Source organism: Dromaius novaehollandiae, chromosome 2 (assembly GCF_036370855.1).
Source record: "Dromaius novaehollandiae isolate bDroNov1 chromosome 2, bDroNov1.hap1, whole genome shotgun sequence".
NCBI lineage: Eukaryota > Metazoa > Chordata > Aves > Casuariiformes > Dromaiidae > Dromaius > Dromaius novaehollandiae.
Window position 1 is genome coordinate 21837617 of NC_088099.1, and position 12992 is coordinate 21850608.

At 36.9% G+C, this 12992-nt stretch overlaps 1 protein-coding gene across 1 annotated transcript in view; it reads right to left on the reverse strand.

The window, feature by feature from the left end:
- PLXDC2 (plexin domain containing 2) overlaps positions 1-12992 on the reverse strand; it is a 273041-nt gene that overhangs the window by 32198 nt on the left and 227851 nt on the right. The window lies entirely within an intron of this gene.

Consider the following 12992-nt stretch of genomic DNA (forward strand, 5'->3'; position numbering starts at 1 on the left):
CACTCACTTTGCAGCAGCCAACTTTTCTGAAACCCTATAGCAGAAAAAGATAAATTCCCCAAACTGAAATGTATCCCAGCGAATTACAGAGCTCTCCTTCCCAATGCACAGGAAACGAGGCCACAATGAGGAGCTTTTTCCTCAACTTCACTGAATGGTGAGTGAATGAATGCTGTGCTGGGACATCAGCGCTGCTCTCCCAAACTTTGGGGTCTTCTGTCTCAACAAACGTTTGAGAGAATAAGGAGAACCTTGCAAGCAGAAAGAAACAATGACATTCCAGTCACCAGCAGAACATAATTTTTGGAAGCCTCACTTCCTGTCATTCTTTAAAGTTTGAAGAGCTTCATTAGTAACTCCTACACCCGTCTTGAAGGAGAACTGGTCTAATTTGCAGATGTACTGAAAACTCACAAACCCATTACATTTAAGTGATACTGCTTTGACTGAAATTTAATGGGTTTGTGGCTATTTGATACATCTGAAAATCAAACCCAATGTTTAAAAATGATATCAAGCCACTCAATATGTTCTTAAAGAACAGAAACAATTACTGCTATTACAGATCCATGCTAAAGTAAGCCCAATAGTACTTAGACCTAGCAGGGATTAACAACCTTTTATCTTAGACTTTATCTTGTATCTAAATGGTGTCAAATGTAAGTCTCCAAAGATTAAATGATCAAAAACTGATCCCGGATGCACACATTCACAGTTTGGCAGTTTCCTCTGGCAAATTACTGAAATACAGTGGCAAGGAACTTTGCAGGGGTTAATTTTTTTCCCCAGGAACTACCAAAAAATGAAAAGATCCCTGCCACACATGGGACTTGGAACAGCTATTGCAAACATGGGAAATACTCTTCAGATGACTCTGCCGTAAAGAAAAACATCTAAAACTCTGGACACTGTTTATTTAACATTTTCTGTTGATGCAACGGTGAGTCCAAACAATATTATTGGAAAACAGCTTTATCAGGAACTAGATATGTTTGGCTCCAAGCAAACCTGTTTGAGGCATATGTCAATGAAAAGTCAGCCATAGAGGATACCATCATTGCTGCATCGTTGAGTTAGAATTCTGGAAACTCTCATTCCAGTGCACCATGCGTGCTACTGATTGCGTTTAGTAGGATGATGATAATTCCCTGTTGCCATTAAAACATTGGAGCGGATTTGATTAGCTATGCCATTTATGCCATCTGTCAACATGGCCATTTTATAACAACTTCATTTTCAAGTGATGACCCAAATCTGGTCCTAGCAAAGCAATAACAAAGATGTCCTAGGAAAGGAGAACAGGGACATTTCTGAAAAGTGAGGAATTCCAGGATTTCTGTGGAACTCAGGAATACTGGTTCAGGGATCAAAGGGAGAATTAAAGCATTTGCATGTATAACAATGAGATCTGGCATGACTAATACCGCTGAGCCTGGGTCACAGAAAAAAGATGTCAGAATCCTTTCAGTGAGCTGTATGTAGCTAGAAATGTGACGGAATATCATGAGATCTACCAGAGGCCATTCACCTCTATTTGGCAGAGAATATTTAAATGACAAGAAGTGCCCATTTAGTGCATGAGCCAAACCTCTAAACTTTTTCTCTTCTAAGAGAGCTCACTGAGATTTAATAACAATAATTATTATTAATAAGTCAGATGTCCCTTGACAGAAGATTCATCAAGGTTTAATCTGTAAAAGCTAAAAACATAATGGAAAATGATTGGCAGGGAATGGGACAAAGTATGGATGGAAAAATCTTTCACCAGGTTGAGCTAGAATAAAACCATTAGGATAATTAAAATGCACAACCTGTGTCCTTTATACCAACCATTCCCTAGGCTTCCCCCCAGGATATTTGTAGCAGCATATAAACAATGGATTTCTGGGAACTGAAGGGCATTCCAGAGATTTCAAATGCTTTCATAAATACTGGGTAAAGTTATTTATTCAGCTCAGTTATAATATTTATTGACTTCTCTAAATGAAAGGTTGACCTGGAAAATTACACAGAAAACTAAACAGACTGAACCCTTTCCTGGTGTTAGTTACCCAGGAAGGCCCATCACATCAGAAACATGAAACCATGCTTTTTTAAATTACTTGGCTATTTGAATTTCTAAAAGAAGAATTTGGGTATTTTAAAGTGAAATTTCTTCCCAAATGAAGGAGATAGGAAGTACAAATAAAAGTACTGGAAGCCTTGGTCTTAGTATCTGTCCAGCTGAAGAAACATAATCAGAAAGTGGTATTGGGAGAAAGAAAGATATCAAGCACTATCTTTGTGTTCAGCCTGGCTTTGCCTCCCTTTCCTTCAGAATAGGCTCCATTTTGATTCTTCCGTCCTTTGAATATCACTTTCTTGTCACACTGTGCTGCCTGTATTTTCCTGCTTTTGTTATTTTCCACTTTCCCTTGCCACAAATGCAGAACTTTATCACAGCTCCAAGTGTTGATGAAGTTCATATGAAATGCCTCTGTGAGTGACTGTTGTATAGATTTGTAAGGTACTTGAATGGTATTTGTGCTTATCTTCTAATGCAATAGACTTACACATATATTTAAATACAAGCGTAAATGTGCAGCCTGTATTTATCCTATACTTAAACATATTGCTGTATTTCTGAATAGCTGGAAGAGGATTTGGCCCTGTTTTGCTTTTATATGGTCTTCTCTTGATTAGCTAAAATGACTTGTTCAAAAAGAGGATTTAAAACAGATAGTATTGCAAACAGACTGTACTATTTTAATGTTTATGAAAATCCAAATATAATTACTAAGGCGTAGTTAATACTTGATGCATCATATCTGTGTCTGCAGTATTCAAAATTTGCAACATACAGGTGATGATAAAGAGAATCACAGAGATTAGTGGCAGAAATCCAAGCAGGTAATCCAAGCCAGTGATGGTTCCATAATTTTATAAGACAGAAAGCACGAAGGAAAAACACAGGTCCATGCTCTGTAAAGTACTTCTTCATTACCATGTAAACGGAGAAGGGAAAGGTGCTAAAAAAGCTGTTATTTTACAGTAAAAGAGACTGAACATGGGTGACACTCAACATTTCTTACTCTGATGCAGCATGTGAATAGGCAATAAGAAATAAGGACTCCCACAGGGAATTCTTACTCTTGGAACAGCCTAAGGATAAAACTGGGCTAGAAGAGGTAAACTTTATTTTCAATTCAACTAGAAAGAAAGAAAAAGGAACCCTAGCTAAAGTGAGACTTGGCAGAGTTCTGATTAAAGAAGAATGGAAGTATATTTTCTATAAAATCTTAACCTCAGTTACAACAACAAAGGAAACCTGCTGAAAAGCACATAAAGAATGAAAAAGAAGCTTTTGCTAAAGGCTCTGCTTTGAATAATTACAAGGAAAAGAGAGAGTAAGAGGGGCCCAGAGACAAATTTTAGAGATTATGGTATCAGAATTTACAACAGAATCAGCAAAAAATAATAACATCCAACTGTGTGTTCTCTGGGAAGGAACTACACTAAAACTAGTCTCTGATATTAGATTACATTCTTCACTGACTTTTGTATTTTGCGCATTTATAACTGTGCAAAGTAGGTATAAACTGCTAATAGCAACAGAAGTTGGCAGTGAATTCTGATCTATCAGCATTGCATATCTGTATTGCACACATGCAAATGGTTTTCCAGGGTCAAGGGAAGGAGAAGTCTTGCTCTGAAGCACTACTGCATGTACTTTACACTCTGGCTGATGATCTGGAATAGCACAATTAATCTCCCTTTCTCGCCTTCACATGTTTTTCTGAACTGTTTTCTATCTTTGATTATTCAACAGGATCTCTTTAATTTTTAGAGTGTGTGCTCCCATGATGATTTTACACTTTTCCCCACCATTATATGACACATTTCCCTCTGGTAAAGAAATAAAAGTGAGTGGCTAGCTGTATTGTGAAATCTACTTTATAACCTTTTAAAGTGACATCCTCAGAAGTACAGCTGGCCTCACACACCCATTGCTTTGTCTCATATCTTTGAAATAAAAATATGAAGGTCACCTTTACAGAAAATATTTCCTTTTTCAGTATAGAGATGAGGAAATGGAGCATGAGAAAGATTAAGTGATTTGGCTGAGATAACAGAATTCTGCAGCAGAACCTAGAGTTAAGCCCAGATCTTCTGAAAACCAGACTAGTATACATTAATCCACAGTTCCTGTCCATCCCATAATACTCACAGATAGGAGTTGAGAGTATCTTAAAAAACATCAAGTCTTGTGGGGCATGCACCAAGGCACAGATCTCATTCATACATTGGCCAAGCTCCTGTTTTTTTCTTCATATACTTCTATTGAGATTTCGTTCCCTTATAAAACCCGCTGATAATATCTGCAAATAGTACAGACCTCATGACAGGATGAAGGCAGTCTGCTGCCTAGAGATACTAGGAAATAGAGATTTTCATACTTCTGTTATCATGCATGAACTTGCAGCAATTGAGCAATTCTTCACATGGCTATTTCAGTATTAGTGGGCACCAGCACCGGAGCTGCTAGAAGGAGAAGTGCTGAGATGTTTTGGTATGGCCAGGCTAGGTTACTGCTCCTGTTAAATCTCACTTACAAATTATAAAAGAGTAAGAAATCAAAAGAAGTAGGAGCTATGACAGAAGAGGGAAACATAATGTGATAAACTGACTGCATAAGCCAATATTTAAGATATTTATCCAATATTTAAGATATTTACAAGGAATGCCAACAAAAAAGGAGAGCCTTCTGCACAAAGAATACACAATTTTCAAACTGCATATTCATACTACTGCATTTGTGGAAATCATAGAAGAATTAGGGTCACAAAAAACATCTACTGTAAAGTCTCAATTCAGCTAGATAACTAAAGAAAGTAAAGGGCCTGAATCATCCTGTAACTGGCTATATTCAAAAGAACTTAAAGTTCAGAAAGGTGCTTCCCAAATTAGTATTCTATTCACTTCCCATGTTTTCTCCAAAAATTAGTCTGATTCTGAAGTCAACATTCAACATGAACAGTCTGCAAAACAGATTACTGAAGAATTACAGAACAGTTGGGGCTCATCAGTTTCCTCATTAATTGTACATACTAATATTCATTGTGATATCTGGTGAGAAGCAAGTGGTTTCATTAATGCTATATGATAATGCAGATATTGGAAGAGTTAGTGGAGATGACTTAAGGTGGAGAACTAGAGACATAATGGTGCAGAAAAAAGCCTCAATGTGTAGGAAGAATAGTGAGAAAACTTCATTTATTTCCCTGAAATTGGGACTACTTCCAAGGGAAAAGTTACAGAGCCCCTACTGTTTGGGCCATTGGCAAGAACAACTGTATGTGTTACAGGGAATTAGCAGACAATGTTGAGGAACTAAGCAGCTTGCCTGAGCAGTTCTTCATCTCAGATTTTCCAGATTTTATGAAGAGACATACAGATTCAGGCTTGCCTAAATAAAAATTTCTCGCAGAATGATATAGGAGTACATGTACAGGAGTACGTATAATTTAAAATACTATGCTTAAAAAAAGAGCCTTTCCATTTCTGGCCTTTTCTTAGAATAGATCAGCATGACTTCAATGACAGTGAAGTTATTTTGAGGGGCACAACTATAACAGGTTAGTGTTTCTGGAAAGCAGTTAAGACTATTGTGATACTTCTGGCTGTTTCTCTACTAGTAAAATAAACATGCCCAGAAATGTTCCTTGGCACTGAGGATTACTGGCACAGAATGGCCTATGCCTGAACAAGCAAACCTTTTCAACCTTGAAAAGAAGGAGACTGCACGTAAATTGCCGATTGGGAATAATCCCTGGAACAGTCTAACTCCTGCACCGTGCCTGGGAACTGTTCTGGACAGTGTTCCTGGGCACAGACTGAAATCACATCAGGGAACACTGTAACGATTTAATGGTGTAGAAAATCATTTTCCAATGCCCAGGAAGCTTCCTAGGCTGCATTTAACTTTACATGTAATTCTACGTCAAAAAAAAATAAGTATTTGGTACGGGGGGATGCAGTTACTACAGCTGTGCAAGTGACTGTGTTTGTTTGACTGCTAAAGTGACCACTTGACAAATCTGACAAATGGTGTGCAAAAAACCCTCTTCCATTAAACAAGAATTGCTTTATTTAAATCTGAAGCACTTGCAATGACAGCAAAGGAAATGAAGAGAGTGACAAAACTGGTGGAAGGCATTAGATGTCTACATAGCAATGGAGTGTTTAGGATGCTTGTATGAAGTGCAGCAAAACTAAGTCTACCACAAAAGCACATTAACTTGCATGCTAAGGAGTATCCTAGAGACAAGTATGAAAACCTGGGCTTCCCATCTCCATAGAAGTCTCCTTAACAAAACTTGGAGGTGTGTGTTCTGAAATGGTCTGTTCTCAGTTCCTGCTCTTTCACTTTTTATAAACACTTGGAATAAAGAAAGAAAGGGACAGTTGAGAAAATGGTTGTCTAGCGTAGGACACGATGAGGAGGTGTAACATCTGGCATTTGCCAGAACATCCTATTTTCTGATGGCCAAGGAAGGAGTCAGGATCTATGTATTAAATTCCTCTCAGGTATCAAAGAAAAGAAAGCTGATACCTTGCCCCTCACATCCTAAATTAATGTTCAGCCAAGATGGCCTACTGGACAAAACGCACCTACTGCATCATCACTATTTTTCCTAATACACTAAAGAAGCTTTTTCTACAACTGAATTTATTTGACAAATGGACTTGAATTTGTGAAACTTGGTTTGGTAAAATTTGTTTATTTTCTAATAAAATATTGTTTGTAAAAGAAAAAAAAATCCCAGATCATCTCATTGTTATAAGTAGTAGAGCTGACTTATTGTGGCCTGTTAGTAGAGAAGGTAAGATAAACTGCAAATCAGTAGCAGCACTACACTGTGTAAAGTGATGCACAAAAACATTACAAAATTACAAGGAATTATGGATAATCAAACTAACCTGTTTCTGTACAATCCTGCCTTTTATGATGAAGAATTCTGTTAGCACTACACTAAATAAGTATTTTCATTAGAAGTACCTTGTTTATTTATTTGGTCCATAAACCAGGAGAAATGTTGTTGTAGAACCTGACTGTTCTCTTCAGGAACTACGCATCTACTTATATCTTTCTCTTTGCTTCCATACTAGAACTTCCAAGGCTTTTTCTCTCCAAAGCTGAAACTCCTCATACCCTGCCATACACTGGTTTCAGGAGCAGTGGGCATGAATTATTTTAAACTTCATTATTTTCATTAGGGGAATAGACCGATCAACTTCTAACTTGTTTAGTAATCCAGGAATAGTAGTTAGGATGAAATAAGAAACAGTATATGATAATTAACAGAGAGAGAGACATGGACAAAAGTCTGGACAGCAGTTTAGCAAATAAAGGTAACTCTTCCAGACAATGTCAGACAAATTAATGTCAGGTAGGTTACGGAAAAGTTAACAAATTTCAGAGGTGTGAAACAAAGGTGAGTCGGGACTTTCCACAGACAAAAGTGGAAAAACAGCCTAAGTGCCAAGAAGCCAGTAATCTAAAGAGGGTAAATATTGTGTTATAGACGCATACAGTAGGTTCATATCTGATTATTTTAGGTTAAGGTATTTTACAGTAACACAACAAAAGAAAAGTTTGGGATCCTGATTGCATTCTTCTGTCTGTGAATATGTGCTGATATGGAGGAGATCCCCACCTGCAGATACTCAAACCTTGAAACTGTCTCTGAATTTAGGTAAGCAAGGAAAATTTGTCTTAATCAGCAGCTTCCCTCTCAGTGTTTTTGAACTTGAAGTTACTTAAACTCCTGAGTTTAAGTAACTATCTATCTTCTTTTTATATTGGTTCTCATTTTAATTCTGTATTCACCTAATCATGAGCAGCATATATTTCACATTACTGTACAGTAAAAATTAATGATGTCTTATCTGTTTTGCATTATTTTTTATATACTCAGTGTACTTTGTGAGCATGTTGTTCGGTATAAATCTTTAATCCATTATCAGGGAAGCCTGTTTTCTCTGAGATGGGTTCTTGCACTCTTCTGATTACCCAGTTAAAATCTAAGGGTTAAATTAAACCACTATTTGAAACATTTATTTGGGGAACAGTCATGCTATAATGCTTATAACCTGGTAGAGAACTGAGTCCTGAGGAAGTCCATCACACGCAGAGCACTGCACAGAACGATGACTAGAAGTCTCAGCTGAGTTTCTCAAAACGCCTGGAATATGCATAGACTGCAGTGCGAGGCATCTGTCTGTGGAGCCCTTTCACAGATAAGTGTCACCTTTCACCAGCTAAGAAGGAATACAACTTGAAACCACACTTGCCTGTAGTATAACCTATCAGTGTAAGAAACAAACAGCTAAAAATGAAGCCAAGCAGAAATGAATCGGAGGCTGCTGTGTTACTGAACATGGTGCAGCTCTACTAGCAACTGACTGTTTAATCCCAGAGTGAATGCATGTTTAACAGAGCAGGTCAGTGCTCACTGTTGTGACTTTAACATTCCCCAGCATGAACAAATAATGCAGAATGGAGCCTGAACTGTGCTCTACCAAGATTTCGAGGATTCGTGGCTGGCATGGAAGTTACAGTTCTAGATATGAATGGCTCATCAAAGACTGGGCGGAGATTTGTCTTATTGTTCTAATAAAATAAATGAACAATAAAAACATACTAATGTGTAAAAGAATCATGAAAGATGTTTCTATACAAAAGAGCTGTGCTAACTACCTTTCTATCTTGTGTTTTATTAGTGTGGTATCTTAGGTATGTCTCTGAAATTAAACATGGAAATTAACACAGAATTTGTGATCTTTCTTCCAAAGGAATCCAGAAACATAAATATTATAAAACATACAAATAACAGATGGATGTCTACTTTCCCTCCTCTCAATGGGATTTAAGTACTTAACTGTCCTCTGTTTCTTTGATAACTACGTTCTACATTTATAACAAAACACCTTAGGACTGTGATATATTTAACACATCTGCATAAGACATACTTTACTTTAAGGTCTTAAAGCCATTCGGGCAGTGGTTCTTTTTGTATTGACAGTGGCCAAGCTATGTTATAAAATCATATACCACAGAAAAGTGCACAGTGGATAATAAAGAGATTTTCTAAGTTCCAGAAGACAAAGTAACATCTCTGGCAACGTAACCAACAGCTAGTGAAACCATTCAGAGATTTCAAAAGATAAATTATATGGTAAGAAAATCAAAAATATAGTATGAGTAAAGTTAGTGATGTGGCTTAAATGGGTCAAAGTGTTTATATCTAGATTAAGGAACTTGAAAATGCTTCTCAGTCTTCAGGTCCAGGATTGCACAGAAAGATCATTTCAATGAGAAAGATTACAATTTCCAGGGTGAGAAGAATGTTAAGCAGTCTTGTGCCCATTTTCTACAAATAAATTACAGCTTTGTAACTCGGCCTTGCATTTGTTAGAAATCTGCATCAACAAGGAGCAGACCTGTTGTCCTCATATTGTTCTGAGTTATTCAGGAGAACAAAGCAAAGCAGTAACTTATGTAAAAGTTTGTAACTAATGCTACAGCTGTAACAAAACTGGCTAATTTCTGTATGAAAACAGGATTTAAATTCAGTTGTGTAGGTATCAAACCTATGAATGATAGGATAGTGATAGTTTTATCCTCTAACTTGGGGCTACTAATCAGTGAGCAGAAGGGAAGGCAAAGGAATGTGTGGAGAAAGGAAACTTGAGGAATGAAGGTCATAAGAGGTAAAAAAAAAAAATGTTAGTACTGTAAAAAAAAAGCTCAGGTTTTCAGGTTTTACCATGAAAAAGTATTCCATATAGCTGTCATGAGGTATATATCCATTCTAAAACATCAGCTTTGAACCAGGCAAGGGGATAAGTCTACTCTAGTGGGTCCCACAACATATTTAATCAATTGGATGGTCTTGCTCTGATGTGTCCTAGGCCTCTGAGAGCTACTGTATCTTCACCACAGTTCTGCATCCCAAGGGACTGATTTTTTTTTGGTCTATTTGTGTTAAACAAAGCAACTGTATTGGACAAGCTGTGCTCTAGGGCATTTACAGAAAATCCACAGTAATTCCATGGAGTCCAGCTACTAATAAATTCTACAAAATTGTCCAAGCTGTAAAAAAGCTATTTATCTGCTATTTATCTATACATCAATCTCAATGAAAAGCTAACTCATCTGGCTGGAGGCAAACTTTCAATAAAAACATGCCAAGAACTCACAGTCCTGTATGTTCCATAATCATCTTTTTAAATTAAAGACTTCAGTCCCACTCAAGCTTACACTGTCTTCAAAACAGAGCTGCCATCCCACTTGAGAAGATCTATTTCTAAGATCTTGTGAGGCTTCTTTCATCACATCTCAGCAATATATCACTGGGCTCACTCTGGTTTGAGAAAATGTTTTTTTCACTAAGCATTTCTGTGCCACTTTCTTGTCTTCTTTACTCTCATCAGGTTTGCCAGGCATACGAAATTTTCAATTATTGAATGCTAATTTCCTAACAGTTTCTTGCAGTTCATGTGTTCAAATTAGCTTGTCAAATTATGAGAAAGCAACTTGGAAAGGATTTGAAGAAGTTGGGTGTGGAGCAATTTTCTGCTCAATAAAGCATAGATCTCGTTATCCTATCATTCTTATCAGTAATGTTTTGGCGCTGACAAATTAACACATTCATTCTTGATACAGATTTAAAAGACCTATTGCTGTCTCAACACACTTTTAAAATAGAAGAAATATATGATGCATTTTACCCAGAGCAGATTCTGACAAAGGGCCAAATTTTCTGCTCATGGGCTCCTCCGAGTTTCAGTGTGAATTGCTTCATAACTGGGGAATGAACAGTAAACTAGTTAGAAAAACAGTACTGACATTACTCTTCACTTATCACAGGGCAGATTTGTTCTAATTCAATAAATTGCTTTTTAAGACCCAGGTATTAGGACTCTGTCATGTTTTCATATAAAACCACTCCAGTATCACTGAAGAACTGCTGTTAGTGGAATATAAATTCCAGAGATAGACTGAATCTGGGCACATTTCTTTCACTTTGCCTGAAGCAGCACTATGATGATCAAATTCATGAAGTTTACACATTGATAGAACTGAACACACTCTATACATAACACTATATTTTAAATCGCTAGCCCTTCTAAAGCATTTAAAATGAGATTTTCCTTGTCATTCGTATATGAATCTATTACACAGATTGGATTACATATGCTCCCTCTGGTGGTTTACTTATTCCATTCAAATGCCTCTTTTTGTGTGTGCATGTAATTCAATGGCTAAGATACTGTGGCTGATTTTATAATAACAGCACACCACTGTCAGTTAAATGGTGAGTATAAATCAGCAAGTCCTCCCTCCATCTTTCAATTAGGAGATGAGATACGCAATATTCCTAAAACAAATAAGTAAAATTAAAACCCCAAATAGTTAAAAACAGTAAGTCTGTAAAAGTGTGCATTTGAATAAAAATTGACCTCTTTGAGCAATTGCTTATGAATGTGGGACAGGAGTAGAAAACATCTTCTGGCTTAGCAGGTGAACCCCCTTCTCTGCACTGTACTAATTATTTTACCACCTTGCACAGCAACACCCAGACTTGTCACATCACCCATCACACCAATAGGAACTTAAGCTCTATGCTTCCTCTGTAATTTCATTACCTAACAAGATCTTCCAGAACTTTTGAAGAGTGTATTTATAACATCTGAGTTTAAAACATGCAGATTTCAATTTTTTTTTTTAAAGAATTTGATGGTTTTGGTGAGATAACCAGAAGGGCTTAGACCAAAGCATGTTACAATGGGAGATACTACATGTTCAATATGCAATTAAACTAATGTACCTGTACTGTCAGCTGATGAAGATTTTGAGACCTGATCTCTTCCATTGTTTTTCCTTGTTACCAACTGAAATCTATGACCTCGATTATGGCAACAGCTATCATACAAAAATGGAGGAGAATTAGCTAAGAGTAAGCTGTGTGCGGAGAAAGACCCTGTGCTTCTTATTGCTATTTAATCCTTTTTTTCTAAATCAGCATTTTTTTATGCAGACAGGTTGTATCATACTTATTTTTGTGCATAAAAGCACAAATAATAGGCACATATAATTCTACAAGGGATGTTTAGCACACCTGATAAATACTTTTGAACACATGAGATTGTTATTTATACTACAATACTTGATTCAGTGCAGTTTATATGAAAACAGGTCTGCTCAGAAGGGGCATACAGAGCAACAAACAAACAAAAACCCAACCCTTTTCCTCTCCCTGATATTAAAGATTTCCAGATATAAACTCAGATTTAAAAGTTAAGTAAATATATTTCCAATTTCTATCTAAAAGAAGAACAAACAAGACATTTCAAGCTTGCCCAAAGGTTCAGAAGACAAGTAACAGGCAACCATTTTTGCTTCTCAATTACCATAAGGGTACCATAGAAAACTGTCAGTTCATATTGCGACTCTAAAATGTTTTTTTTAAGAATAGCACATGCTTGAAGCTTTTCCCTTTCCCACTTTCCAGCTAATCAGTATGGAATGCAAAATAACTTGTTTCCTTATAACCTCTTCAGATGAGAGCAGTGATTATAATAATAATAAATTAGAGATATCAAGACTTAAATCACATTATCGCTGCCCCTCCCAGACACACTTCTGATTTTTCACCTTGCTCAGAACACAGTCCATAAAAACAACAGTAACTTCATGTTTTACTCAACTACTGCTGTTACTAGTACTCATGATTAAGCACTGAAAGGAAATTTATCAAAAATGGGATTCTTTAATCATTTAACTCAGCATTGTCCTAAGGGTGCAAGAGGCTTTGGGGACTGTACACACACAGAGAGAGTAACTCTGCATAGTCTGCACGAAGAGCCCTGGCTCACTGATACACATAAAAAGTCCAATATAGGAACTTGTCTGGGGGAGCTGAGATGCGGAGCCAGTGCTGTGCTCT